Genomic DNA, 18,581 nt, shown 5'->3' with positions numbered 1-18,581 from the left:
ATACATTACAGTATATATTATTAAATAATATTCCTATAAATGTGCATTATTCATGTTTCCCCATGTTTTAGAAATGTTTTCTAAATGTTTATCCAATTTCAATCTGCCAAAAGAACTTAATAAAGACTGCATTATGTATTATTCATGATTATTTTTATATTTGTATTTTTTGGTTCCTGATAAAATAAAATAATTTTTTATTCACATTCCTGCTAGTCATAATCATTTACAACAACCACAACCCCCCCCCCCCACCCCTACAGTACACCAATGAATCAGTTAATTGTTTTTTTAACTCTCAATTCTCACAATGCTGTGCACATCGGATTTACATTTCAAAATCGAGAAGGGATTTTCCAAAGCGTTACCGTAAACAAAGCCTCAAAGGGTTGGGGGAGGGGGGGTGATTACACGCAGGTACACTGAGACTTTGTAGCTCGGCTATGGACGGATTAAGAATAGAATGGCAATATTCAGAAAATTAATGACTCTGTGGAGAGAGGGGGTTGGGTGAATCATGCGCAGTAAGCAGCAAGCTCCCATCTCTAAAAGGATTAGAGTACACGCAGGCGTAGTGAGGCGATTGATGCTCGGCTAGGGACGGATTAAAAACACAATGACTAACTAACTTCAGAAAATGAATGACTCTGTGGAGGTGTCTGTCGATAAGAGTTTGTGTGTGCGTGGGGGAGGGATGAAGGATTAGTTGTGCAGCAGTTCAAAGAAATAACATACTGTACTGTACTGTAGAGTACAGTAATTTCAAAAGGCAGTTCATCATAATACTGTAATTTGATCCCTACACCCCCCAAATACAGTACATAAAAAGCATACAAATCAACAATGTGCAGGCAAATGCACAGATTTAATATCATAATATCAAGATTGTTTTTGCAGGCTTGTGGATAAAATAACAGTTAAAAAATCATAATTAAATTTTTTGGGGGGGGCACTCAAGCAAGCAGTGGTGGGTGAAGTTACAGTACAGGCGCATCTCAAAGACAATTACACGCAGGTGCAGTGAGGCTTTATAGGTCGGCTATGGACGGATTCAGAACACAATGGCAAGATTCAGTAAATTAACGACTCTGTGGAGAGGGGGGGGGGTTGGGTGACTCATGCGCAGTAAGCAGCTAGCTCCCATCTCAAAAAGTATTACACGCAGGCGCACTGAGGCTTTGTAGCTCGGCTATGGACGGATTAAGAACACAATGGCAAGATTCAGAAAATTAACGACTCCGTGGAATTTCAAATCCTTGAGCTAGCGTTCATGGGGGAGGGGGCTACAGGTACAGCTGCATGAAGTTCAAAGCTAAAGACATGCTTTAATTTCAAAAGGCAGTTCATCATAATAATACAGCCCCAAATACAGTACGTAAAAAGCACACAAATCAACCATGTGCAGTCAAATGCACAGGGTCGCAGTCAAAAGCTACAGCACAGATTGAATATCGTAATACAGTAAGATGGTTTTTGCAGGCTTGTGGAGAAAAAAAAAAAAAAATTACAATAAAAATTTTTTTTTAATTTTTTATTGGTCACTCAGGCAAGCAAGCAGTGGTGGGCAAAGTTCCAGGCGCATGCGCAGTAAATTCCCGCTCTCAAGCAGGAATGTGATTGAAACCAGACACACGTTCAAAGGAATGGTGTGGGAGAGATGTACTGCATTGCACAGACGATAAGAAGTTGAAATACCCTGCAGTGCAGTTAAATAGAGTGTAGGGAAGCAAGGAGCACAGCTGAAGTAGAAGTCTGCAGGGAGAGTCCTGTAGAAAAAATGAATAAGTGGCACAACGCTGTGCTAAAACTGAGGGTGATTTATTGGATAATTGCACAGGGACAGAAACACAGCCCACACACCGACATGTTTCGTCCCACGGGACTTTATCAAGGTGTACCACATCACTATACCTCCTTACCTTTAATACACCCATTTCGCGCCAAAATCGCCCAACCGAGTACACTGCGCATGCGCGCCGGCGACGCGTCGCATCTCCGTGACATCGCCTCCCCTCTGGCACTAGTCCTGGAGTCAGAGACCACGTCACTGGGATGCGTCCGTTTCCACCCTGGAACGCATGCCAGCTGTGCTCCTATTGGGCGGAGGCGGAAGAGGGATGAAAACTACATTTTTTTTACATTTTTTTTTTTTTTCATTTTTTTACACTCAACAACTTTATTAGTGTTAAAAAAAGACAAACATATTTTGCCCATAGCTAAACTTTGCAAACAGACACATTGCTAGTTTAGTTTGGGGTTGCATTAAAAACAAATGCTAATCACATTGAATAACCTTTGATAAAATAAAAAAAAAGAAGATATTTTAAACAGTCACAAAGCTACATTTAGACTTCGATCATTTTAGAAGATTATATTCTAATCTAAGTAGATAAGTTTATACAAAAATACTATAATATAATTATTTGTATCAAGCACTAACTTTATCCATACACTTGAATTATGTAGTCAGAGTATAGACTGAATCTATGTGATTGGCTGTATCATTGGATTTTATATGGGGGAATAGAAACACTTTATCATTAAAAGAGTTGATTATTGAGAATTTTTTCAAATGTGTATATATTAATTTTCTCTTATTCATAAACCATATATTAATGGGACAGAAGGACATAGAACAATTTTATTGGCAAAAAGTATACTTATATTCTAATATTCTAAACAATGAATAAGTGAATAGTGGCATCATAAAGAACCCTCCTCCACTATAGAAAGTGGGAAAGGTCCCAATCGATATTCATACCGTGAGGCACCCTGGTTCTTAATGTGAAGATCCAGAATGCCTCACGTTGATCGAGCTTTTTAACTCTATCACCCCCTCTGGGTGACATCTGAATGGACTCAATACCTTGAAATTTAAAGTTTTTTAGTCCACCTTTGCTGCAGTTGGTGAAGTGTTTAGGGACAGGGTGGTCCAGATTCCCTTTGGAGATCAATCGGATATGCTCCATTATTCGCACTTTAAGGTTCCTAATGGTTCTTCCAACATATTGGCTGCCGCACCCGCAAGTGATGAGGTAGACAATATATGTGGATTTGCAGTTGATAAATGATCTAGTGGCATGAGATTTTCCAGTTTGACTGGATAAACATTTGTTTGAGTTATTGATATAGCCACAGATTTTGCAATTCCCACAAGGGAAAGAACCATTAGGAGCTGTATTACAATGTGTCGTTTGTGAGGAGAAGAGACTTGGGGTCAGAGAATTCGCAACCGTCTTGGCCTTCCTATAAACAATATTAGGACCTCCAGTAATATATTGTTTTAATGTAGGGTCCAGGGAGAGTACCGACCAATGTTTTTTAAGAATATATCTGACTTGTTCAGCTTGAGAGCTAAATGAGGTAATAAACAGGGGTGTATCATTAAATCTTAAGCCTCTATTTGAGCGGTGGAATAGTTCTGATCTATTGGTAGATGAGACCTCCTCAATTGCCCTATTTAAATCATCTGGTTTGTAGCCCCGTTGCACAAAACGATCAAACATTTCTTTTACACGTTCATTATAGTCTTCCTCATTGGAACAATTGCGCCGTAGGCGAATGAATTGGCCCTTCGGGATACCTTTCAGGAGGGGCCCTGGATGACAGCTGTTGGCACGTAGGAAAGAATTCCGTGAATTAGATTTGCGATAAATGTCGGATTGAATAGATAAATTCATATCAATGTATAAGTATAAATCTAAATAGTGAATGTGATGGTGATTATATGTGTACGTGAAATTGAGGTTATAAATATTAATATTTAAAGTGTTAATAAAAGATAAAAGTGAAGTGACATCACCCTCCCAAATGAAAATGAGATCGTCAATAAAACGTTTGTAAAAGAAAATGTGCTCCCTAAATTTGTTCCCATCTCCAAACACGTGGACAGACTCCCACCACCCCATGAAGAGGTTGGCGTAACTGGGAGCGAAGCTCGTTCCCATGGCTGTACCACGTGTTTGGAGATAGTGAACCCCATCAAACAAAAAATAATTGTGCGTTAATAAAAAGTGAATAGAATCTAATAAAAATGTTGTCTGTGCTGGTGACATATCTGTGCGGGAAAGAAAATGACCAACAGCTGATAATCCATGCTCATGTGTAATCATTGTGTACAAGGACGTCACGTCCAGAGTAACCCAGATCATATTAGGTTTCCATACAATTTGATCAATATATGTCAGGAGGTCTCCACTATCAAGTATGAAAGAGGGCACAGACTTCACAATCGGTTGTAAGAACCGGTCGACATAGCGTGAGACACCATCTCCCAAAGATCCAATACTGGATATTATAGGCCTCCCCGGAGGGTGGATCAAAGTTTTATGAATCTTCGGGAGATGGTGAAACACTGCAACAGTCGGGGTAGCATTAAATAAGAACTCTCTCTCGTTCTCGTCAAGAACAAATAACATAGTCCCTTCATCAATGAGTGATTTTAGTTCCCCCTGAAATCTCTTGGTGGGGTCTGTTGTTAGTGCAGCATAGGAGCAAGTATCACAGAGCTGTCTTAAAGCCTCCCTGTGATAGTCATCCCTATGCTGCACCACCACTGCTCCCCTATGACGCTAGAAGTTCTAATACCAGTGTTTCACATACTTTGAATGTTGAGGATGCTGTTAACCCCTGTTTATCCTTTAAGGAACACTGTACCATCCAAGACTTGGAAGAACTAGGGGGTGATCCGGTGGATGAGTTCAACCCAGATAACTTCTTGGGGAGAAGACCATCGGGTCTCAAGAAAAGGTCCCTGTTTTTCCCCACTTTTATGAAAGGGAAATACCTATCTACTTTTGAGAGTCTAGTGGAGAGGGACCTCATGCTTCTAGAAAAGGGCTTCACTTTTGATACCCCGCGTTATACGCATTATAAAGATAATCTCACTAGAGGTGAAAGTATTGCACTAGATGAACTTAAGAAGAACAAAAACTTGATTATTAAAAATGCGGACAAGGGGGGAGCAGTGGTGGTGCAGCATAGGGATGACTAAGTCATAGGGAAGAAGTCGCAAGCAGCGACGAAACATGCTGCATGTCGGGTCTTTGCCGACACACTACTACTTATGTATTACCTAACAGTACTGCTTAAACCTTTAGTGCTTCTCATGGCATCTTTACTTGATATTTAGATCGTGCACTCCTTGATACACCCACTTAAAGAGGTGTCCTGCACTGATACAACTTTGACAGTGCTCCCTGTGCTCACACACAAACTATATATAACATATGCGAGCTGGCAATGATTCCCTCGGTTACAAAGGGTCTCAGAGATCAATATTAGCACACAAACAGGGTGCATGGTGACACTTCGATCCATATCAGAACTGTAGCAGAGACAGGATGCACGTATACCTGTATAAGACCACATCTCTGTATGGTGATTTGACCTAATAGAATCATGATACTTACATCAGCTGGACCTTCCATCTGATATACAGGGTGACTCTACAATTACTATAAGAAAAAACCTGTCCCGTTTTTCAATGCCAAATTCTTCTAACGTGCCCTATCAGCGCAAGGCATTACCTTAGCTGCACCGGAACATTGCGACACATGCGCAGTAAGAGAGTCTCTTACCCATAAGCACAACAGTGCTAGGCTATCTGTCTTTCAGTTCTGGAGATATACAGCATTGACCATACAGCCACACATCTCTTATGAACTCTAGAGATACCTATACTCAAAGCAGGGTATAGCAATTATATATATATAATTGTATACAGGGTGACTCTACAATTACTATAGGAAAAAACCTGTCCCGTTTTTCAATGCCAAATTCTTCTAACGTGCCCTATCAGCGCAAGGCATTACCTTAGCTGCACCGGAACATTGCGACACATGCGCAGTAAGAGAGTCTTTTACCCATAAGTACAACAGTGCTAGGCTATCTGTCTTTCAGTTCAGGAGATATACAGCATTGACCATACAGCTACACATCTCTTATGAACTCTAGAGATACCTATACTCAAAGCAGGGTATAGCAATTATAATTCACCTACCTAGCCTCACATACGCATGAATCTCATCTGCCCTCACGATTTTTCCGACAACATCCACGTGACACACGCGCAGTAGGATTCTCTCACCACACGAGACAGCACGGCTGAGAACTATATGCTCAGCCCAGACATAGGTAGTCACTTTGGTGCTGTTTAGCTGTGGATTTTAGCCTTTGCATATCAGCACATTACATCAGTGCAGGCAGCTACCATACAATCAAGATTTGGCTGAATATCAGTAAACATTTGTATGCATTGATCTTTAACACTCTGTCTCAAAAACTTCCTATTTTGAGCCATTTGACATGAGATCACTATCCCACACTGGCACCGACTAGGGATACCCAGTAGTAGTATAGACTTATCCAGTCTATTTTTATCCAAGTGAATTACACCACACAACATTGTAAAATATTTAATAAACTTTTTTTTTTTTCTTGTGCTTTGTACATATTCATTCACCCCTGACCATAGTATATTATAAGGGTCTGCTGTGCGCCAATATAAGGGACCTTTTGTACCTGTCTCAGGTACACTCCCCCATCTCTATCACTACACTCCCTTGGCAGCACGCTACTCCATCTAGGGGTTTGAGCGAGGTCTCTCTCCATAGTACTCAATTTCACATACACATACAGTATAATCACCATCACATTCACTATTTAGATTTATACTTATACATTGATATGAATTTATCTATTCAATCCGACATTTATCGCAAATCTAATTCACGGAATACTTTCCTACGTGCCAACAGCTGTCATCCAGGGCCCCTCCTGAAAGGTATCCCGAAGGGCCAATTCATTCGCCTACGGCGCAATTGTTCCAATGAGGAAGACTATAATGAACGTGTAAAAGAAATGTTTGATCGTTTTGTGCAACGGGGCTAGAAACCAGATGATTTAAATAGGGCAATTGAGGAGGTCTCATCTACCAATAGATCAGAACTATTCCACCGCTCAAAGAGAGGCTTAAGATTTAATGATACACCCCTGTTTATTACCTCATTTAGCTCTCAAGCTGAACAAGTCAGATATATTCTTAAAAAACATTGGTCGGTACTCTCCCTGGACCCTACATTAAAACAATATATTACTGGAGGTCCTAATATTGTTTATAGGAAGGCCAAGACGGTTGCGAATTCTCTGACCCCAAGTCTCTTCTCCTCACAAACGACACATTGTAATACAGCTCCTAATGGTTCTTTCCCTTGTGGGAATTGCAAAATCTGTGGCTATATCAATAAATCAAACAAATGTTTATCCAGTCAAACTGGAAAATCTCATGCCACTAGATCATTTATCAACTGCAAATCCACATATATTGTCTACCTCATCACTTGCGGGTGCGGCAGCCAATATGTTGGAAGAACCATTAGGAACCTTAAAGTGCGAATAATGGAGCATATCCGATTGATCTCCAAAGGGAATCTGGACCACCCTGTCCCTAAACACTTCACCAACTGCAGCAAAGGTGGACTAAAAAACTTTAAATTTCAAGGTATTGAGTCCATTCAGATGTCACCCAGAGGGGGTGATAGAGTTAAAAAGCTCGATCAACGTGAGGCATTCTGGATCTTCACATTAAGAACCAGGGTGCCTCACGGTATGAATATCGATTGGGACCTTTCCCACTTTCTATAGTGGAGGAGGGTTCTTTATGATGCCACTATTCACTTATTAATTGTTTAGAATATTAGAATATAAGTATACTTTTTGACAATAAAATTGTTCTATGTCCTTCTGTCCCATTAATATATGGGTTATGAATAAGAGAAAATTAATATATACACATTTGAAAAAATTCTCAATAATCAACTCTTTTAATGATAAAGTGTTTCTATTCCCCCATATAAAATCCAATGATACAGCCAATCACATAGATTCAGTCTATACTCTGACTACATAATTCAAGTGTATGGATAAAGTTAGTGCTTGATACAAATAATTATATTATAGTATTTTTGTATAAACTTATCTACTTAGATTAGAATATAATCTTCTAAAATGATCGAAGTCTAAATGTAGCTTTGTGACTGTTTAAAATATCTTCTTTTTTTTATTTTATCAAAGGTTATTCAATGTGATTAGCATTTGTTTTTAATGCAACCCCAAACTAAACTAGCAATGTGTCTGTTTGCAAAGTTTAGCTATGGGCAAAATATGTTTGTCTTTTTTTAACACTAATAAAGTTGTTGAGTGTAAAAAAATGAAAAAAAAAAAAAAATGTAAAAAACATGTAGTTTTCATCCCTCTTCCGCCTCCGCCCAATAGGAGCACAGCTGGCATGCGTTCCAGGGTGGAAACGGACGCATCCCAGTGACGTGGTCTCTGACTCCAGGACTAGTGCCAGAGGGGAGGCGATGTCACGGAGATGCGACGCGTCGCCGGCGCGCATGCGCAGTGTACTCGGTTGGGCGATTTTGGCGCGAAATGGGTGTATTAAAGGTAAGGAGGTATAGTGATGTGGTACACCTTGATAAAGTCCCGTGGGACGAAACATGTCGGTGTGTGGGCTGTGTTTCTGTCCCTGTGCAATTATCCAATAAATCACCCTCAGTTTTAGCACAGAGTTGTGCCCCTTATTCATTTTTTCTACAGGACTCTCCCTGCAGACTTCTACTTCAGCTGTGCTCCTTGCTTCCCTACACTCTGATTTCCCTGATCAGGATTGCACGCAGTGGAACTTCGCCTGGATGGATTTCGTATTCCTATACACTCAATGGAAAGGTAATGGGCAGTAGCCCTCATTCTATGTTACCTTGGTCCCTATTTAGGGAAGTGTATATGTTAAGGGGGGTAAGCAGGGTAAACCATATCTGCGGTAGTCGCGCTGACTGACCGCTAGATCCCATGTTCATGTCCCCCCTTGACCTAGTATTATATAATTGCTGGAATTATTTATAGAAGTTCCTATCTACCTATATGCTGTAATACAGTTGGTGAGTCCATACACTTGTATGAGCGTCAATCTCTACGTTTATACATAGTGCAGTTAAATATCCTGAGCGAGGGGAGAGCGCTGTATATGCAGAAATGTGACACTGTTACAGTACTGTACACGCCTATGCGTTTCAACAATTTTCAAATGAGACATACTGTACAGCAGCACAGCACTGCAAATGCATGTATACTTTAAATATGCAAATTTACAATTACTGCGCGCGCACACACAGACTGTGTACTAACGTAGGTTGAACCGCGAAGGTATTAGACTTCCAAGACAACAGCTCGCAAACGGCCCCCTGAGTTTTTACACGGCATTGCAGTATTGCAGAAAGCGAGAATAAAATGCTAATATCACGAGCGCGAAAATAACGCAGTTCACTCCAGGCGAAAACGACAAAAAAATGCACCTAACCGGGATAATCTGAGAGCCGCGGATCTAGCCGTCTTAGACTCAGATCGGCCACCACTGTATGGATTTTGACCCCTTTAAGCTACCAGCCGAATATCAGGTGGCAGAAGTGGATGATGAGGGATGCATACGATGTGTCTGTAAACAATGTGACTTCCCAGGTGGCAAATTGACCTGGGGACCCAAGTGTGCCTGCTGTGGAGCACAGTTCCTGAAGCCTGTGCTGCTGGGGCCTATGGAACCTGCCAAGGTAGAAGCGATCGACTTCCATACTGGACAGGTCAATCCAGGTAATCAATCTATCCCCCTCACAGACGTTTCGGAGGACTCTTGCGCTCTAACTGTGGTTCCAGATACGGTTCCAGAGTCGGTCCCAGAGCCAGAACCAACAGAGGAAGATGCTGTTAACCCCTCTACCTCAACCACGGAAGATTCGGAGGCTCCACGTGCTATAACCACGGTTCTAGACTCGGCTCTAGAACCACAAAAGTTTCAAGCTACATTGCCCAAAATGGACAGCTGCAACGCGGTGGTCGCACAGAGTCAGTGGGCTGTAGCAGGTGTTCCAGGGGGTCCATGCACCCCGGTTCTAGACTCAGTTCCACCCTCCGGACTGCAGATTCCTAAACCGCAGATTCCGAAGTCACAGGGTAAGGTGTCTCTACCCCCATCCTCTCTTAGTGATTTCAGCGATCAACAACCAGCTGTGGTGATGCGCCAGTCGGCGGACCACCCAAGTGAAGCTGAAGCATCTGTTGCGGACCCTGCTGTGGGCCCGCTGCACAGCGACATCCCTCGGCAGCAAGCGCTGGTGCGGCCGGCGCCGTGGAAGAGTCACACAGCCGTGGTGACTCCAAGTGTGTCGGAGGGACCGGAGGAGGAGGAACCCATCGCAAGCCAGCGGAGTGGTGAGGACCCTCTTTGCTCCCCACAGGCTCCGATGGAGGCAGCCGTGGAAAAGGCCCTAACTGAGGGTCATGACCTGAGTGTGAGCCCGTGCGCTCCCACCCAAATGGTCCCAGGACTGGGATCCATCGCTCCCGAGTTTGCAGAAAGTGAATGGACTGCCCCAGAAGTGCCTGGGACAGGTCCCAAGACAGCCGGGGTGGAAACTGACAGCATCCCTGAGGACCTGTTGGCCACTGTGAGTCAATGCCACAGTGAGGCACCAAACATTTACTCCCTGCAGGATGGGATGGAGATATCCGGTGAAGAGGCCCTGTTTGGCGCTTATTTCTACACAAAGGATCACCAAGTTCGTCTGTCTCAAGACTCAGAGCTCGTGATATATCCAGAAGACATCACTTCAGAGGTGACTGATGTAGCAAACAAAGACTGTGCTGTGACCACTCTGGTAACTATTGCCTTCTTCATGCGCAACATGGAGCGCTTTATTCATTATGTGGTGGACAGAGGAAAAGGTCAGGGCCTCCCTGTATACCGCATGTGCGATGCAGATGGCCGGGTAAAGGTCTGGCCAAGAGACACTGTGCTATTCCTTCCACCAGTGGGAGGAAGTAGTACGGAACCAGTGACTGTTATCCCAAAGCATGATCTTCAAAGGATTATCCCGGCGGAGGCTCACAAAAGTCAAAGTGAGGTAACCCCACATGATCAGTTAGGGGCACCCCACGATTGGTCTCTGCAAACAGAAAACACTCAGCTGGCCTCGGGTATTATGGTGGTTGTTATGTGGTGTACCAAGTCATATAAAGCCCATGTGATAAGTTGTATATTCTATGTACTGCATTTTGATTATATAACGTTTGTACATGGTTATCTGCTAACCAAGCGAGGTCGTTGGGATTTCACCAGGGGGAGAGTGTATCCTTGTTCCCCGGAGGCTCCTAGAGACCCCCGTCCTTTGTGGCAGCGCGGTCGCGGGCTCCGCCGGAGCCAGCGACGGACCCACCGGCTGCTTCCAAAGGTGGGGGCCGGAGCAAGGAGTGTTGCGAGCCTTAGGAGACTCGGTGGAGTACCCGGCTAGCGGGGGCCGCCATTGTGGTTGCGCACACATGCGGCGTGATCGCGTATGCACGGATGAGGCCAGGGAGTTGCGGCGGCCATTGAGGAGTTGCGCATGCGCAGTGCAGTAGCGCACGCGGCCCCAATGTAGGAATAGCCTCCACGGGACTACAACTCCCAGGAGGCTAAGGGGGGAAGGTACCAGGTGCCCCAGATTGGCCAATAGGGCTGGAGGATTGCCCTGCTGGGAGAAGAGATACATTTTGAGGGGTTTTGAGGAGAGGGGCAGTTGGCGCCAGGAGAAGCTAGGGGAAGGAGGTAGGGTGCAGGAGTCAGTGACTCTCTGCCTTAGGCCAGCAGCCCCCAAAGCCCCAGCTAGCCCTGAGTCACCCAGTAGTGTGAGTTGTGTCAGGGACAGGCCCCAGGTTAGGGACCCTGCCCCTTACTATCCAGAGTCAGTTAGGGACCCAGCAGACGCTGCGCGTCCATCCAGAGGTTTGGGCTCAGACCTTTGCTGTCGCTGCAGCAGCTACCCGGGTGGGATCGTCCCGGACAGTAGTTCCTGTATAAAGCCGACATCCATATCCTTTGTGAAGTTCCTTGGCAGGCCCGGGCACCGGAGTGCCCGGCAGGTAATCAACAAGTGCACCAACGAGTCATATCATATTCACACGGGACATAGTGGCTGCGCAGTCACACACATCTATCTCACTTGAGGGTGGGGTAATACTGTGTGGGGTTACTGAACACTGGGTGGGATCATCCGGTGGAGGCGTAGGTGGAGGTAGTATCCTGTGAGACGCAGTAGTTAGTGTCTCCTCTAGGGAGGGACACCTGTTGATATATGTGCATATGCTATACAGTAAAGTCATTGGTTGTTTTACATACGGTGTGTGGAGTAATATATATATATTTTCCTGCGAGGAACCACTCCCCCTCTGGTGGGAGCCATCGCAGGTGGAGGCGCTGCACCAAGTATGAGGTTACTCATATTGTTATACGTGCCCCAGGCTCTCCGTGGCAGAGGCTCAGGCCTCCTGTGAGCCTAACAGGTAAAGCACCACACTGTGTAATGCATATAGATCCCCTCACCTACATCCTTTCTGCGATTGGGCGGGGGGGGGAATATGGGTTACACAAACAACAAAGTTACCAGTTGGGACACCAGCTTCTGACAGCACTAGCAGCTGTGAGAGAGAGGAGGAGAGGGGGGAGAGGCTGCTTGTTCAGTGTGATCTGTGAGAAGAGCATGGCTGCTGCAGTTAAGATTTAAACTTGCCATTTTTTTCTCAGCGCGAGCCCCTGCATTTCTGCTTTGAAGTGAGTTGGCAAGTTGTCAAAAATTCCGGGCATTACTGAATGAATAATGCCCAGAATTCTGACCAATCAGAGGGCAGAGATTTCAGTAATGCCCGGAATTTTACTGCTTTGGCCTATAATATACAGTAATATTCTAAGTATTTATTGTTTTTTATGTACACCTTAAATATAGGCCTAATTTTATAGTTGTTATTTTTTCATATTTCAGTTTGATCATAATTAGTTTAATTCATTACTTTTTTTTTTTAAGGTAGTCTTATACCATCGATCTCTCTCATTGTTACACATATATATCCGTATCTTCAGTATATGCACTTTACTGTTACATCTTTATGTATATGTGCTATTAATATCTAATGTATGTCTTTTTCCCAATGTGTGTATGCATTTGATGGGTTAATGTAGAGTCATTTGTCGATTTAAGGCTGGCTTTATTTGCCCAATTAAACTGTATGAATTGACTGCTTGCTCCCATTGATGTACGTCCTGTGAGTTTGGTCACTGCTGCCTATTTTCTCCAGTCCTGGATTTCCGTCGTCATTACCCCTGAGGAAGTTGCCATGCTAGGCAACGAAACACGTAGGGGCAGAGACTTGACATAGTCATTGGATGTGGACACGAGTGGAGTCCGTCAGGCGGTTCATCTAGCCCTGCTAAGCACAGCTCTTCTGGTCTGGCCATAGACTATCCTTATTTGAGAATTTGAGGTGACACGCATTGTCTGGCGGTCAGCCTATTTGGACCCTTACTCCTGAGAATCCTTGGACAATATATGGGTTGGTTCCTGGTTCTGGGATGGTGACTATACAGATTCTCTCCCATGAATTTTAATTCTATTATTATGTAAGTGCATATTGCACCACTGCAATAAATGGTTTAATACTTTATCACACCACGGAACACGCTCTCTTCTTTTTTCTGATTTTATATATATATATACACACAGTATATATCGGGATTTAGGTATCTGGGGCACAGGGCCATCTTGAAATTTGGCGGGGCTCGGTGCCGGGGGAGAGCGCGGGCCACTTACCTTCTCTCCTCCTGCTCCTCATCATCGTGACGTCTGAGCATCGCTTTGTTATGGCAACGCGTTGCCATTTTACATTGGGGCATTGTCATGGCGATGCATCATCAAATTCAGAAAATGCAAGCGGTGGAGCCGGAGACAAGGTAAGAGACAGTTCAGAGGCCCCATGCCCTCCCCCGGCAATCAGTTTAACTGTTGTGGGGAAGAGTGCGGGGCCTCTATAAGAGCTCGGCTCGGTGCCACTGCAACGATGGAACCGCCATCATGCCGGCTCTGCTGGGACACATAAAACTGTTTATCTTTTTTTAAATGCTTTCATGCACCGTACCCTGTATAACTGAAGTTTGTTCATTGAGTTTCTTACATCTGATGCAAAGGATCATGCCACCCCAACATTTTTGACACTCCTAATAACTGCTCCTATAACTGCTCCCTATAACTCCTCCCAAATCTGCTCCTATAACCGCTCCCTATAACTCCTCCCCTAACTGCTTTTTAACTCCTCTCTAAACTGCTCCTATAACAGCTCCCTATAACTCTTCCCCCAACTGCTCCTATAACCACTCCCTATAACTCCTCCCCTAACTGCTCCTATAAACGTTCCTTATAACTCCTCCCAAAAGTGCTCCCTATAACTCCTCCCATAACTGCTCCTATAACCGCTCCATGTAACTAATCCCCTAACTACTGCTATAACCGCTCCTATAACGTCTCCCCTAACAGCTCCTATAACCCCTTCCCTAACCACTCCCTAAAATAACCCATCTGCTCCTATTACCTATCACCCCTCCACAAAATTGCTTACTCGCACCAAGGGAGTCAAGTTGACGCAAACAATCATAACATTAGCTTTATTTTTTTAATATCAACGTAACATCAGAATACACATTTGTGACCCCTGATACATTTCCCACTGGATATTTAGTAAAACAATGTAATAGTTGGTTCTCTATTACTAGAATTCATCAGTCTATGGGTTGAACCTTACAAGTTGTATTGTCCTTCTAAGGCTCAGTTATCCCGATGGGTTTCTGCATTCTATGGAGAATCTACAGTCTGTGATTGTCTTGCTATGCGTTCTTTGTACTTTCAAAGGCCAGTATAAATTGGCATTGACATGCCGCAGGGTAATGAAGCATCAATAAGCATTTTCTTGGTAATGTGTACATTGAACTTTAGTGTTATAAACCCTGGGGACTTTAATCAACCTATAACATTAACACATCAAATGCTAGAGTGGTAATCTTTTCTGCTCTGCAATTTATATCATTGACTGGGGGAACTGTTGGAAATTTCAATCATAATGCCACAAGAAGCTGTGTTATTCCATTATATTTTAGATGTTACCACCGTTCACATATCTATGTGCTATTCCAACACAATATGAAGTGATTTATTTCTTATTATGTTATCAGTTTGATTCAGCAGTGGACCCTGTTTCAACACAATCAATTCTTTCTTGCGTTATACATTACTCTCCACTACACATGTGCTATAAACATAGGGGCTAGCTAAATTAGATTTGTTTACATTAGAAAAGAGACATCTTTAGGCATTAGGCAGTGAGGCATTTAAAGTGAGGTTTTTAAGTGATACAGTTAGACTACAGTTTGACTAGAGGTGACTGGGGACTGCTTCTTTCTGCAAACTCTTTAACTCAAGACAACAAATGGTAAGCTATTCAGATCACACTATGATCCCATGCTTGTTAGCCTGCATAGTTTAACCCCCCACCCCTTTACAACTTCTTTCACTGCAGCCTCTCCCAAAACTGACTGCACAAAACACTGAAACCCTGAATTGACCCTAGCATTGCAATGCAGCAAAACACATGACAAGGTACAGGTTCACCCCTGCTGTTTAGTCTGCACACACTCACTCTGCTCATAACAGCTCCATGCAACACTGCCTACCTCTGGCATCATGAACCTGCTATGTCTTCTAACTTTTTTCTTTCTCCTGGCCTCATGGAGATGTTACTCCCTCTATCCACTACAAACTCCTCCATCCTTGCCCACACCCAACATCACCATACACCCTGGACTACTCAAAAGCCTTGCACTATCTACTGAATGTTGGTGGAGAACTCTAAAAACCAGCACACCAACCACTGCTCACTCTAATGGAAAACACCACAAATTTACAACTTGCAAACAACTACCCAAATTTCTTCTCATACTATTACTCTCTCTAGCAGGTGATATTGAAACTAACCCAGGTCCTCCCATTTCAGCTCTGTCCCATGCCCCTGAGAATTCCACCTTTAAATTCCAAAAAGGGCTATCTGTTGCCCATATAAACATCCGGAGCCTGCTGCCCAAACTAGACGAACTAAGGGCATGGTGCCTTATGCATAAACCCAAAGCCATCGTTCTTACAGAAACATGGCTATCCTCTAAAACCCCTGATGCAAATATCGCCATTCAGGGATACTCCATTTTTAGGAGAGATAGGTCAAAGAGAGGAGGAGGGGTGTTATTTTATATTGCAGACACCTTACAATTTACACTGCTACATTGCCCACCAAGTCCACCCTCTTTTGAAACTCTAGTTGGCAAAATCTGCCTCCCCTTTTCTAAGCCCATCTTGCTTGCTGGCATCTACCGCCCCCCTAAAGCCCTTCTACAATCCTTGACTGATATCACCCAATTTCTTGCCTCCATTTCCTCTCTGAATGAGAAGAGTGAGCTGCTAGTTCTTGGGAATTTCAACTTCAATTGGCTTGACCCTAAAAACCACAAAATCCAGATACAACTCAAGTCACTTAACCTATCGCAACTCATTTCCCAACCCACACGAATAAACCTGAAGTCGCATAACCATTCCTTGCTAGACTGGATTCTCTCCTCAAACCCCAGCAGAATCCAATCCTCTGGCATCCTTCCTGACATTTTCAGTGACCATGCAATAGTGTACTGTGTAAGGAAAATTAAACCGCCCCATTCAAGCCCCAAAGTTCTCCTCACTAGAACATTTAAAAACTTTAACCCACAACAGTTTCTGGATGACCTTACCAACTGCCCATGGCACAGAATCGATTTAATTCCCGACCCTGATTCTGCGCTCGACTATTTCCAATCCGAGTTCTTAAAACTCTGCGATACCCATGCTCCACTACGCAAAATAAGGGTACGGGGGGCCCACCTTCCATGGGTTACACCTGACCTTATAGCACTCTACCAGTTCAGGGATGCCTTGTGGAAAAGCTACAAAGTAACTGGCACTACCAAGGATCTCAATCACTACAGATGCCTGCGGAACGTGTGCACAAGGCAAACAAGGCATGCAAAAGCACAATATTACTCTGACAATCTCCTCCAGAATACATCAAACCCAGCTAATTTCTGGAAGGTTATCAACAATATATTCCAGCCTCCTAACCATCAACAACCAAGTAATATCACTAAGGGGGATATTACTCTGACAAACCCCACTGACATTGCAAATGCATTCAATGATTACTTTGTGGGGTGTGCCACTAACTTATTAGCGAAACGCAGCACAAACCCCAAACCTGAATCTCATCCTGGGAGTACCCCTATAGTCCCACCCCCTCCCAACACTGCCCACAATTTTCAATTTAGCCCAGTATCTGAAGAGGAGATTACACAAGCGCTCCTCAAACTAAAACTAAGCAGCCAATGTGGACCCGACTTACTACAATCTAGGTTCCTACGACTTGGTGCCCCAGCCATTGCCAAACCAATTGCGTCCATAGTCAACTCTATCCTGTCTGCAGGCCATATCCCTAAGACCTGGAAAACTGCCAGAGTTGTCCCAATCTTCAAAAGTGGGGACAAAAACACTGTCTCAAACTACAGGCCAATCTCACTTCTCCCAATTCTATCCAAAGTTATGGAAAAATGTATCCACTCCCAATTAAGCGATTTCTACACCAAGACAAATTTCCCTAGCCAATTCCAGTCTGGGTTTCGTCCCAAACACTCCACCGTAACTACCCTGCTAAAAGTTTGCAATGAAATCCAGTGTGGAATGGAACGGGGACAACTCACTGGTGCAGTATTCCTAGATTTTGCAAAGGCTTTTGACACAGTTGATCATGCTATCCTGCTTAACAAACTCCAGAGCTCTGGAATAGGGAAACATGCTTTAAACTGGTTTCAGTCCTACCTATCAGGAAGATCCCAACATGTGTCCATCTCAGGCTCTAACTCCAACCCCCTGGATATCACCTGTGGTGTCCCGCAAGGCTCTGTTCTGGGGCCCCTACTCTTCTCAGTGTTCATTAATGATCTTCCCACAGCTTGTAAGGAAGCCTCAATACACATGTATGCAGATGACACAATCCTGTATGCACACAGCCATAGCCTCTCTGACCTTCAACACATACTTCAGTCTGACTTTTTGAGACTCGAAAACTGGATTTCCCAAAACAAACTGTTTTTAAACACTGACAAGACTGTAACAATGGTATTTGGGACCAAGACTAAATTTGTAAAGCTTCCAGTGACTGAGCTCCTGATTAGAACCAACGCTAAAACCACCCTAATACCTGTCACTAGTTTTAAATACCTGGGCTTATGGTTTGACTCCCACTTAACATTCGGGATGCACATTGATACCCTGACAACCAAGACCTATGCCAAACTAGGGGTACTTTACAGGAACAAATCCTCCCTAAGTCTCCTGGTCAGAAAGCGTATTGCACAGCAGATGCTAATGCCAATTATTGACTATGGAGACATAGTATATGGCTCGGCTCCTCAAACCCACCTTAGCAAACTTGACACCCTCTACAATTCAATTTGTCGTTTTGTTCTCCAATGCAACTACAACACACATCACTGCGAAATGCTCAAAGAACTAGATTGGTCATCACTAGAGTCTAGGCGCAAAGTTCACCTTTCCTGTCTCACCCTCAAATACTTTCTGGGCAAGCTACCCAGC

Source organism: Ascaphus truei, chromosome 19 (genome assembly GCF_040206685.1).
Source record: "Ascaphus truei isolate aAscTru1 chromosome 19, aAscTru1.hap1, whole genome shotgun sequence".
Taxonomy (NCBI): domain Eukaryota; kingdom Metazoa; phylum Chordata; class Amphibia; order Anura; family Ascaphidae; genus Ascaphus; species Ascaphus truei.
The sequence above is the reverse complement of the archived record's forward strand: the minus strand, read 5'-3'. Positions refer to the sequence as shown.